A 12,883-nucleotide genomic window follows, 5' to 3' on the forward strand; every position below is an offset into this window, starting at 1 on the left:
TTGAATTGCAGTGAATAATATTTGCATAATCACTAGACTTTCGTATTGGTTTTAAATTTTTTAAATCAAATTACAAGTTAAATACAGAAAACATTATAATCATAAGACAAAATGCTAATACAAACTTTAACAATGTGAAAATGACATAGTCAAATTGGGAGAAAAGGGAAGAACTATAGAGGGTGTTCGGAGAAGGCAATGGCACCCCACTCCAGCACTCTTGCCTGGAAAATCCCATGGATGGAGGAGCCTGGTGGGCTGCAGTCCATGGGGTTGCTAGGAATCAGATACGACTGAGCGACTTCACTTTCACTTTTCACTTTCATGCATTGGAGAAGGAAATGGCAACCCACCCCAGTGTTCTTGCCTGGAGAATCCCAGGGATTGGGGAGCCTGGTAGACTGCCATCTGCGGGGTCGCACAGAGTCAGATGCGACTGAAGCGACTTAGCAGCAGCATAGAGGGTGTAAGTAAACTATTAATTTTTCATAGCAGGAAATAAATAGAAGTCTAATTTCAATAAATCAAGAAGTAGAGGTATTAATTAAAATTACAAAGTTATTCTTATTACATTTGTAATAAGTAAATACAACTAACAAAAACTGAGAATGTAATTTAAGATGGAAAATCAGTGATTTTTGCAATTGCGCTTAATACTTCATATCCTATAATAAGAAACCAATAGATGTTACTCAAAATTGGTACATCGATAGGCAGAAATTGTAATGGTTAACTATGATAAGAGTTATAGAGAGAAACTTTCAACAGTTTCTACGGGGCATTTGTTATTTTATATTACTCCCTTTCTACAATTCTTTATATTTGTTTGTAAAATAATTAATTTAAAAAGATTTGGATATGTGCTTTTCACAATCCACAGAACCAAAAGAAATCTCCTTTGAAATGTTTGTTTTTGCCAAAGATTGTTTCCTCCACCAAATTGGAATTACTCACTTTTGCTGTAAGGAGAACCCATCACTGACTGGATAGCCTACCCTCATTAGGCTGTATGGCAGAATGAAAGCTCTTAGAAGGGCCAGACCACTTTACATGGCCAGCTGCCATCTGACATCCTTCCAAATTAATGTAATAACAGGGCCAATGACCAGTCACAGGATGGTTCTCATGGTTAGACTCTCCCCAATTCAAGAGCATTATATCCTCATGGTGCAGGCATTATCTCATTGGGATAGGTTTGGACAAGATTTTATTCCCACATTATAGATGATCGAGTGGAGGTTTCAAGAAACTGACTTATCCCAGCTCTTAAACCCAGGTACCCTAATTTTATCACACTTCCTCACCACCTCTCTGATGAGAGGAAAAGGTTTTTACATTGCTCAAGGCAAGGAAATGAAAAGGCTACGGCACCTATTTGCAAGCTGACAATAAAATGGAAGAGAAAGCAGTCAATCTTCACCATGCACACATCTCCAAACCATTACAAATTCAATTAACCAAAGTTTGGAAGGGAACAATAAAATATTTCTCTTTCTTGGCCTAATAGCTTGATCTCAACAATGATTTCAAAACCAAAACATTCTTCTGTAATTTGAAGTGAACTTAGACAATGTATCTATTATACCCCTTTCTCTATTGTGCACAAATATAAAAACATGCTTTTAGACATATCCAGTTTATAGTTATACTTTGATCAATCATGTAGTTGGTACATTATCCAGACCTTTTACACTTTGTTTTTTTAATCTAACATTTTTAATTTTATTATCTTGTTCTCTACCCTTTCACCATTCCACTTTCCTCAATCATCATGACTATTTGCCCTGTTAAAATTTTTGACTGAAGAAAAGTTCCTGAAGTTTGTGGTATTTTCTAAGAATTTCATCTGCCTGTTAATGCATTGTCCTACACCAATAAAAGAAAGAATCAATGTTGGAAATATTCTGTTTCTACACAATCATACTACATTTGAATAGCATTGACTTAACTTGAAAATAAATATTGATCTTTCTCAAGGAAACTTTTTCCTTTTGGGAGTAGAGAAAGTTTTTTTCTACTATAGTTATATTATTTTTTATAATAAAAATAAGGGTGGGAATGGAAATCTTTACATGTGTTCTCTGAAACAGAACTTGTTTGTATCTATCCCTGAACAAAATCCGTGGTTACTGAGCAGACAAGATCTCTCGAAAAAAATAAACTAACCAGCCGGGCCTTGGGGGAGTCATTTTCTGAACCAAGTCTCTGCCATTCCTATCTTCTTTTCTCCAAAACTGTTGGCTTTACAACTGAAGACTTGAGGGGTAAATGCCAGTGGAGTTTGCCTTCCTACCCTTTGTAAAAATGAACAGACTTTGGAGGGTTTAAAACTAAGCAAAGAATAAGAGAAGCAGAGATGCCTGACAGTAAAACTGACATGGTTACAGAATGCAAGAAACTTACGAGCTGTCCTGGCCTTGAGCGTGGCTGAGTCTTGAGGTGGGCTGTTTTCCTAAGGCTAAAGACTTTAAAACAAGAAAGCAGGAGGAGTTCCAACAGAATTTTCCCCCAAACTCTCCTTTCACACTCCAGCTAGTTCTTCATCACTGGGGCTGAAATTTGCTGCTAGAATTTCAATCCTTGAGAAAGATTTGTGCTTTTCCAGCGCCTCCTCTGAAACGCAAATATCCTTGAAGCACCAACAAATGAAGCTATTGTCCATATTCTCTAGGATGAGTTTATAAAGTTGTCTTATCCAAAATAACTCGTGAAAGGAAACGGGCTAGACAGAGAAAGGGAAGCTTTGATGACTGATGAAACTGGAGATATGCCTGGAGCTTAAGGCCTCATCCAGGGGAGGGGAGAGGAAGGAAACTGATATTTACTGAATAATTCTGTCTCTCAGGCACTGTCTTAGGTGCCTTATATACAACCTCATGAATAGAGATTATTGTTTCCATTTTTTAGATAAGAAAATAAAGGCCCAAAGAGGTTTTTAACTTGTCTATTTCAGTTATCTATTACTGTTTAAGAAACTACCCTAAAATAGAGTTGCTTAAAACAGTAATTCTCTATTTCTAACAATTTTGAGGGTTGACTAGGGCTCAGTTAGTTCTGCTGGTCTCACTTGGGTCTCTTAGATGGCTGACAGGCTGGAACCTTCGAGACACCTGATTCACATGACTGGTGCCTAGCTGGGAGCAGCTGGAAGGCTAGAGACAGCTGGGATGCAGGTAGGCCAAGCTTCATTCTGTGTAGCTTTAGGGCCCCTCTCTCTGCATGGTTTGTCCACATGAAAGCCAGACTTCTTATATGACAGGGCTTTGAAGGAGAGGTAGGAGCTGCCAGTGAACATCATGACCACCATATTCTGTTGATAAAAGCCAGTCACAAAACCAGCTTAGATGCAACATCACCTCTCAGAAAAGAGGATGGCAAGGAATTTGAAGCCATCTGTAACCTACCGTATTGCCCTACATCAAGCAAAGGCAACAGGTCCAGAAGTTTGACTGGCCTTGATGCTCCTGGATCTGTGAGGTGTTGGATAAGAATGATACTGTGATGATACCCAAGGCCGTAAGGAGTTTGGGAGTGGGGGACGATAAGAGGCAAGGACAAGGGCATAAATACCTGAGGGAGGGAGCCACCTAGCAAAGTTCCCAGGAAAGCTAAGAATCCATACTGGCCCTAATAGATGACTAAAATGTTATCCATCTGGGCCAAGGCTTCAGAGCAGACTCAGATCTCCAGAGGAGATCACAGAATCAATGGACAAGCACTGAGCACTGGACAGTGGGCAAGCATTTTAAGTGACTGAACACATCCAGTTTCCATCTGCACTTGAGGAGCCATCAAATGGCCAGTGAGACAGAAAGATATTCAAGTGTGTCTGATGATATTCTTGAGCCTAAAAATATTGAACGTATCATACAGTCATACTCATTATATGACCTAAGACCTTCAAGGTAACCCTTTTCCCCCATCTGTAACGCATTCATTCACTTATTCATTCATACAATAAATTACTGAGCAGCTACTAGGAATGAACGGAGAAGGCAATGGCACCCCATTCCAGTACTCTTGCCTGGAAAATCCCATGGATGGAGGAGCCTGGTGGGCTGCAGTCTGTAGGGTCTCGAAGAGTCGGACACGACTGAGCGACTTCACTTTCACTTTCCACTTTCCTGCATTGGAGGAGGAAATGGCAACCCACTCCAGTATTCTTGCCTGGAGAATCCCAGAGACGGCAGATCCTGGTGGGCTGCCGTCTGTGGGGTCGCACAGAGTTGGACACGACTGAAGCGACTTAGCAGCAGCAGCAGCAACTAGGAATGAAACACCATTCTGTGGGCTGGGGATACAGCAGTGAATAAAAGAGAAAATCCTGACCTCTATGAAGTTTGCATTTTTTTAGAGTGAATAAGAATACCCAAATAAACAAGAAAATTACACAACATCTCATAGTGATACAAAGGGACCTAGAAAGTGTATATTGAGGTGTTTGGGGGGGAGCAATTTTATTTAAAACAGTAGTCAAAGGAGGCCTCCTGGAAGAGATGACATTTGAACAAAGGTGTGAAGAAGGAGAGGCAGTGAGCTCCGCCTGTATCTGGGAGAAGGGCATCCCAGGCAGAGGAAATTCCTGAGCAGAAGCATGCCTGGCTGCTACTCTGCTGAGTACAGAGAGCAAGGGTAGAAACATTCACCTTCAATTCATTAATTTAACAGTATCTATGAAACCCCAGGGCTTCCCAGGTGGCTCAGTGGTAAGGAATCTGCCTACCAATGCAGGAGACTTGGGTCAATTTCTATATCGGGAAGATCCCTGGGAGGAGAAAATGGCAACCAATGTATTCTTGCTTGGGAAATCCCATGGACAGAGGAGCCTCAGGGCTATAGTCTATGGGGTGGCAAAGAATCAGACGCGACTGAGCAAGCACACACGCACGCATTAAACACCTACTACTCACCAGCATTATACTCAACATTGGGTGTACAGAGATACATAGGTCACTTACCCCAGAGGAGTCGAAAATCTAGAACAGGAGACAGGCAAACAAAACTCCTGACACAGCATTTAAAACCATGATGTTGGGAGTAAGCAGTCTCTCCACAGGCACGTTGCTCAGCTTAGCTGAAAATGTCTGTTCTCAGTCCATCTGTCGATGGATCAGAGAGGCAAGGGTTGTGTTTTGTACTTGAAATAGAATCTTCCCATTTCCTCAAATATTACAGGATCAAAATTTTTATTAAATGCAAATTTTATTATTGCACTTTAAAGCAAAAGTGCTGGGTAAACTGCATAATATAATCATCATATGAATATCACTTTGAATTAGTATTGCAGATACTTCTAACTACTTAATTATTTATTTTTAAAATATATTCCAATATTTTAATTATGTTCAGTTAAGTGTACTTGAATATTTGCAGCACTCTGCATTATTTATATTAGAGAAAAAGCAGCCTAAATCAACGCGCTCTGGCATTCCATAATTTGTGCTTGCATATCTCTAAAGTAGATTTATATATAGCTATCAAATGGTTATTCTGGATATGCTATGATTTAAAATTTTTATCTGAATTTTATTTTAATGTACCACAAAAATAAAATTTATTGGTTTCTTTATACCAGTAAGTGTCTTATCTGATTATTCATATTCAATATTTGCAGAATACTAACTAGAGCTGCACACTTTTCAATTAGATACAAATGGGTAGATTTCAAATCCCCCTTCCTAACCCCCAGCACACTCCACCCGCCCCCTGCATTCCTGGAAATATTCTAGATTTGGATGATTCAAATTCTCTAGCAGCTCGAGGGTAAAGAGTAAGGGGAAATGTATCACCTTAGAACAACACCATTACAAACAGAGAAAGGGGAGATATTAGAAACCCCCAGGGAATTTACTATCCTGCACTGAGGAGTACAGTGTATTACTGCTTAAAGGAAAGAATTTGGATGGAGAAGCCTACACAGATGTGGGCTCTGCTATAACTGGCCTGAAAAATAATGAGATCTGCTCTGTTCTTTGGTATCTGTCCAATGTCTTTCCTAGTTTCTAAATTCATTTAAGAGTCATTTCTGCATAGAGGATAAAAAATATTAAAGTTACAGTATTTCAATAACCCACTTTATGTCATACAAATCCAGTGGACAGACGCTCACTAAAGAGATTACAGTTTGAATACTTAATCCCAATTTGGATGTTTTTAAACAAGCCAAACCTGGCCTTAAATGCAATGTGCACAATTTAGCTAAGCAGAAAATACTAATGCACAAACATGACCATAAATGTAGCCACAGAATGTGGTAGGTGGAAGCCACCCAATAGCCACCTCTGCACATCACTCATTCAAATCAAAGGCCGAGTGAGTAATGAACATGCCCATTTCCAGGTCAAAGGTACAGGTGGCTTATGACAGATTGTCTCAAAGCCTGGGAAAGAGAAACTACTTAGAATAATAGTCACTTTAAACACCAGGGCTAGGTTAGCAGTTTTATTCAGCCAGGGTTTGGACTTCCAATCTCTCCTACTTTCCTCGGACTCTCTCTCTGAAGAGGACCAGTATATTCTCAATGCTCCGGAATGCGGTTTGTACCTACATTAAGCAATGTCACAAGTATGGGTTCGGGGTTCAAATTTCTCCCCCACATTTGTTAGCTGGACCACTAAGTTAATTGCTTAATTCCTCTGTGCCTCTGTTCCATGTGTGTTCATTTGATACTTAGTAGTTGTAATAGGCGGAGAAGGCGATGGCACCCCACTCCAGAACTCTTGCCTGGAAAACCCCATGGGCGGAGGAGCCTGGTAGGCTGCAGTCCATGGGGTCGCAAAGAGTCAGACACAATTGTGCAACTTCACTTTCACTTTTCACTTTCATGCATTGGAGAAGGAAATGGCAACCCACTCCAGTGTTCTTGCCTGGAGAATCCCAGGGACGGGGGAGCCTGGTGGGCTGCCGTTTGTGGGGTCACACAGAGTCGGACACGACTGAAGCGACTTGGCAGCAGCAGCAGCAGCACCAGTAGCAGCAGTTGTAATAGGGGCTTCTGTGGTAGCTCAGCAGTAAAGAATTTGCCTCAGTGCAAGAGATGGGAATTTAATCCCTGGGTCAGGAATGTCCCCTGGAGGAGGGCATGGCAACCCACTCCAGTGTCCTTGCCTGGAGAATCCCATGGACAGAGAGGAGCCTGGTGGGCTGCAGTCCATTGGGTCGCAAAGAGTTAGAATGACTGAAGTGACTGAGCACACACACGCACAGTTGTAATAGGCTCATGATATAACGTCATTTTGAGAATTCAAAGGTACTTAGGACAATGCCTGGGCCCTGAGAATAAGGTCTAACTATTATCACTGAAGATACTATTGGAAAACCAGAGGCCAGGGGTTCCTAGCAAAGCCCTGTATGGTAGTAGTTTGGGGGGGGGGGCGGCGCATCATCATCATCTCTCCAGTCTGACCCTGTTGTCTGCTTCATCTCCTTCATTTTTCTTGCCCTTTGCCTTCCTCTTCAATCACTGTTCAAAGTAAGTGAACTCAATAGATATTTGTTGAGTGAATAAGCTGTCAGGCTACTAACATGCAGGGCAGCAAAGATACCATATCCTTGAGAGACAACCTATGAGGGAAACACGCTTATAGCTGTTTCTTGTACATATTTTGGTGAATAAAATTTGACTGGGTAAAATACCACAAGAAGGAATGGGAGAAAAGGGAAGGAAGGACAGAAGGAGGGAGGAACAAAGGACGAGAGAGAAGCGTAGGAGGGAGGGAAGGAAAATCAGAGAGGGACAGAGCACACCCTCCTGCCTTGGGGAAGCTGGCAACAATAACTGCAGTATCGCGATAAAAATAAGTGGTTAAAAATAACATACTTTGCTTTGTTTAACTCATAATCAAGACCTATTTGCATGTCATACTGAATACGGCAATAAAATTATGAATTTCACATTTTAACATGTCTTGTAAAAGAACTTCACAATAATAAACACTTTCATTCTTCTCTTCCATAAGTGGAAATAAAATCCTCACAAGCTTGAAATACCAGTGAAAAAATCCCAAGGGTTTTGTTTCTTACTCTGGCAACTTCAGTAATTTCATTTAAAATTGGTCCTATTAAAATATCACAATTTCATCTTCACAAAAAGAAAACTCATATTTTCCCACCTTGAGTTTCTCATCTAACTCAGAGAGTGGTCAAATAAAGCTCAGAAACTAGGAGACATGTCTGACTCTCCCATTTCCTCCCCATGATAAGAGAGTTGAACAACCCATGGACACACAAGAAGCCAGGACTAGCGAGTTCTCATCCCATCTCATCTGTGCTTCCCAGACTCTTCAACGGGTACCCTTAAATATATAATAGGGAATCATCTCTGTGGGATAGCTTTATAGCAGTGATTAGGTCAGGAAGGATTATGTTGGTAGAGTGATTAGTATACAGAAAGTGCTCAAGCAATGTTAATATCAAAATCATTACCATCATTAGTATTTTTACGAAGCAGAGAAGTGATCTTGGAAAAGTCCTTTAACCTCTCGTCTCTTTTTCCTTATTTATAAAGCCAGAGTTCAGATAAGATTCTAAGGTCATTTCTGGCTATAAAACAGATAAATTTGTGAAGAGCTTCATAGGTTACAAAGCACTTTTGTGTACATTCTCTCATTCATTCTTTGCTACCCTTTGGGGACAAGTGGTACCGTTTCCCATTTAAAGATTAGGAAATAGAGACTAAAAATAGCTAAGGAACTGGTCCAAAATAATTTATGTCAATTGATAGAAAAGTCAGGCCTTAAACCCTGGATTTCTGACACTAAAACCATGTTCTTTTCCACGCTAATTCTATCCCCTAAGCTGCCTGCATTGACCCTATGTTCCCCATTTCTAGTGCCACCATCACTATTCAGACTCCTATTCACTTATTTATTTACTTACTCACTCAACCAATATTTGTTGAATTCCAGGAACTAAGACAGACATTAAGAATATAATGGTGAGCAAAAAAGATGTATTCCTTCCCTCATGGAGACTATGGTCTAACGGAGGAGTGAGAGTGTCATGGAAATAATTATTAGCTTAGATCATGGTAATGAAATGCATATAAGAGTCTGAAGACATGTAATAACAGGATTTGGCCTATACTTGAGAAGTTTGTGAATGATTCCCCAAGAAAATGACTTGAGTTATTCCCAAAGGACGAAGAGTGGTAAGAAGAGTCTGCCAGACAGAATGAACAGCATATACAAAGGCCCTGATTTGGGAGGGAGCATGGCACAGTCAAAAGAGTCAGAGAAGAACATTGCAGGGAAAACTACAAGAGTGAGGAGCAAAGTGATTCAAAATCATGCTGGACAGGCAGACCAAGACAAGGCCACATAAGGTCATAGCAACCAAGCTATTCACCTTTATCTTAAGAGCAGTGAGAAGCAGAAAAACAATGTGATCAGATTTTCATTTGGTAAAGACCATTCCGGTTGTGGTGTCTCCAGGATGTATGGGGCAGGGCAAGAGTGGATGTAAATGGATGTTTGGGAAGCTGATGCAGTGTTCAGGTGAGAGAAGACTGAGAGAAGCTAGAGAGATAGCAGAGATGGAGAGAAATTGGTAGACCAAGTCAACAGAGTATTGTGGTGGACTAGATATAGGATAATTTTGACAGATTCCCAATTGTTCTTCCTGCATCTGCTTTTTTCAGTTTATGAGCCATTCCGTGTGCCACTGCAAAACAATCTATCTTTCAATGGTTTTTCATCCAAAGAATACTCATTGCTCATTTTCTATATATGTTTTTTTCCTGTTATCTAGAATTCCCTCTCAGAGAAGGAAATGGCACCCCACTCCAGTACTCTTCCCTGGAAAATCCCATGGACAGAGAAGCCTGGTCCACGAGGTCGCGAAGAGTCGGACACGACTGAACAACTTCACTTTCACTTTTCACTTTCATGCGTTGGAGAAGGAAATGGCAACGCACTCCAGTGTTCTTGCCTAGAGAATCCCAGGGACGGGGGAGCTGGTGGGTTGCGGTCTATGGGGTCACACAGAGTTGGACATGACTGAAGCGACTTAGCAGCAGCAGCAGCAGCAGAATTCCCTCTGTTCTCCATATATGTTCAAATTATGTCCATCTTAATGCGATGCTTAAGTCCATCCTCATTCATTAATAAACATCCAGTATTTGTTGAACACTTACTATATTCCAGGCATTGTTTTAGGTGATAGAGATACAGTGGTGAGTAAAAAATATTCCCTGACCTAATGGAACTTTTGTTCTAGATCTCTTTGATTCCCTCTCTCTTAGAAACCATATCATACAAGTTAGTGTTGTCTTTTTTCTATTTGTCTCATAGTAATAATCTTGCCTCCTTAGATAAAATTAAACCTCCTTGAAGCAACGACAAATGTCTTCATTGCCTTCCAAATTTTCATCACCACCTGCAACATATAAGAACTTAAATGACTCAAAAAGATTGGTTGTAATATGAAAACTTTATATTTTTATCACTGAAGACAAAATGCTTTCACATTTACTATATCATTAGGACATCTCTAAGTTATAAAGTTGGAGAAGGCGATGGCACCCCACTCCAGTACTCTTGCCTGGAAAATCCCATGGATGGAGGAGCCTGGTGGGCTGCAGTCCATGGGGTCGCTAAGAGTTGGACACGACTGAGAGACTTCACTTTCACTTTTCACTTTTCACTTTCATGCATTGGAGAAGGAAATGGCAACACACTCCAGTGTTCTTGCCTGGAGAATCCCAGGGACGGGGAGCCTGGTAGGCTGCCATCTATGGGGTCGCACAGAGTCGGACACGACTGAAGTGACTTAGCAGCAGCAGCAGCAGCAAGTTATAAAGTACTATTAGAAATGTGTTGTTGCTATTATTAATGTTAATATTATTATTACTATAGGCTCACAATATCTACTGACTAAACCGTAAGTCTCTTCCCAGTCTTAATTCTGGTGGGTTGTCAATAATAATTATTTCACAACTGAGAAGCTACATGTAAGATAATATTTCTTTGTTAGAAAATCCGGTTGCCATCACTGAAGAAGAATGGGCATTCGCTGACAGTAATCTAAAATAACAGACATCAAAGGTATGTAAATCCTCATTTACTCCTCCGGCATGCTACAAGGAGGCAAAGTTCCAAAGGAACACCTCCCCATAGTTGCTCCAGCTCACCTTTCAAGATAGCCCTTCTATTTTTGAAACTGTAATTTTTACTTGTTGGGAGATTGTCCAACCCAGTTCCAAACACACTGTGAGCTGGTTCCTAGACTCAGAAGGCTTTTTGACATCCTGTCTACAATGGTTAATCCATCCTCAGTTCCCCAACCTATGGAGAACAAGGATAAAGACAGCCCCTTTTACCCATATTTAACTTTGTGGAAACCAACAGAATAACAGACTTGGAAAGAAAATGAAATGTAATTTGTTGACAAAGACATGTTTTTCCCCTTTAGAAACAAGCATTGAAATTCAGTGTGTCAATAAAGCCTCCACATTTTCTTCCATCACAACTAATATCTCCTAGTGACCTGACTTGATTGAAGGTTTTGCATGAATCTTAAATGAGAGCAGAACTGAAAAAGCTCTAGGAATACCAGACACCTACAGTTGCCACACTTCATATTAAATAACTGAGAAACATATGCCTTAAGTGGCATATTGCTTCATATTTTTCTAGAGAAATATTGGAGTTGATTATCAGGGACTTAAAGAACAACACAAAGAGCCACATTAAAAACTATAAGGACTCCAAAAGTCTATGAAAATTAATTTCAGAGGCACATGTTTTAATAGAATCTATTGTGGCATGAGGCTGAAAAGTCATTAAATATAGTGTTTTACATATGTAGTTTAATCATTTAAACTCATCTCCAGTTTGGCATTTAAATTGCTAGCTGATTATATCATTTTCATGGACACATTTGGAGGTGTCTACTTTTGCCCTATTTTCTGGGAATTTCTGCTGTTCTTGGCTATAGGTGATTAGTCCACAGGTACACATTTGACCCCAGTTGGGTCAACCAGGTGCTCTTACTAGGTATTTGGAGCTGAAACCAGGAGAATATTTATTAGACTCTATAGGTGCCTACGGAGAAGGCAATGGCACCCCACTCCAGTACTCTTGCCTGGAAAATCTCATGGACGGAGGAGCCTGGTAGGCTGCAGTCCATGGGGTCGCTAAGAGTCAGACACGACTGAGCGACTTCACTTTCACTTTTCATTTTTCTGCATTGGAGAAGGAAATGGCAACCCACTCCAGTGTTCTTCCTGGAGAATCCCAGGGACGGGGGAGCCTGGTGGGCTGCCATCTATGGGGTCTCAGAGTCGGACATGACTGAAGCGACTTAGCAGCAGCAGCAGCAGCATAGGTGCCTAGACATATAACACATAGTTTCTTCATGTGATCTGAGAAAACAAGAAACCCATAGGGAGTCTGTGGGAGAGGGAGAGAGAAAGAGGGAAAGAAAGAGAGAGGAAGGAAGAGGAGGAGAAGGAGGTGGCAAATGAATACATAGGAGCAAAAATGAGAAATAAAGCTACCTTTTTAAGTTTCTAGCCCCATCTGCACATTGTTAGAGCTCGGCGTTGAAGCCACTGGCCGATGAACTCACAAGTATAGGCAGTGTGCTAAATGAGGAACAAGTTTTTCTCTAGCACCTCAAGGGTCTCTGGCCTAAAGTGTGGAGTTTGATAGTAATACTTGCTATAAAAGTATAATTTTAACATATGAGAGCTTTAAGGAGAGATGAAGACATTTTAAAAATAGCCTGTGCTTTCTTCTGCTTTTCCCCAGTATTTCTTACTCTTCTCAGGCATTACTTGGTCCTTCTGTTTTCAGACTAACTTGATGTATCCTGTTGTAAGATCCTAGGAAGGGAGCTCACTCAGTGGGTCTGATGTGGTGGATGCTCATTTGGGAAGTCCTGC

At 40.7% G+C, this 12,883-nt stretch overlaps 1 non-coding gene across 1 annotated transcript; it reads left to right on the forward strand.

Annotated features, from left to right (window-relative positions):
* Positions 1-12,517: 12,517 nt before the first annotated feature.
* Positions 12,518-12,667, forward strand: LOC133245436 (small nucleolar RNA SNORA62/SNORA6 family). The gene has a single exon (XR_009735695.1). It is a non-coding gene; the product is annotated as a small nucleolar RNA SNORA62/SNORA6 family (small nucleolar RNA).
* The last annotated feature ends 216 nt before the right edge of the window (positions 12,668-12,883 follow it).

This window comes from Bos javanicus, chromosome 3 (genome assembly GCF_032452875.1).
Source record: "Bos javanicus breed banteng chromosome 3, ARS-OSU_banteng_1.0, whole genome shotgun sequence".
Lineage (NCBI taxonomy): Eukaryota > Metazoa > Chordata > Mammalia > Artiodactyla > Bovidae > Bos > Bos javanicus.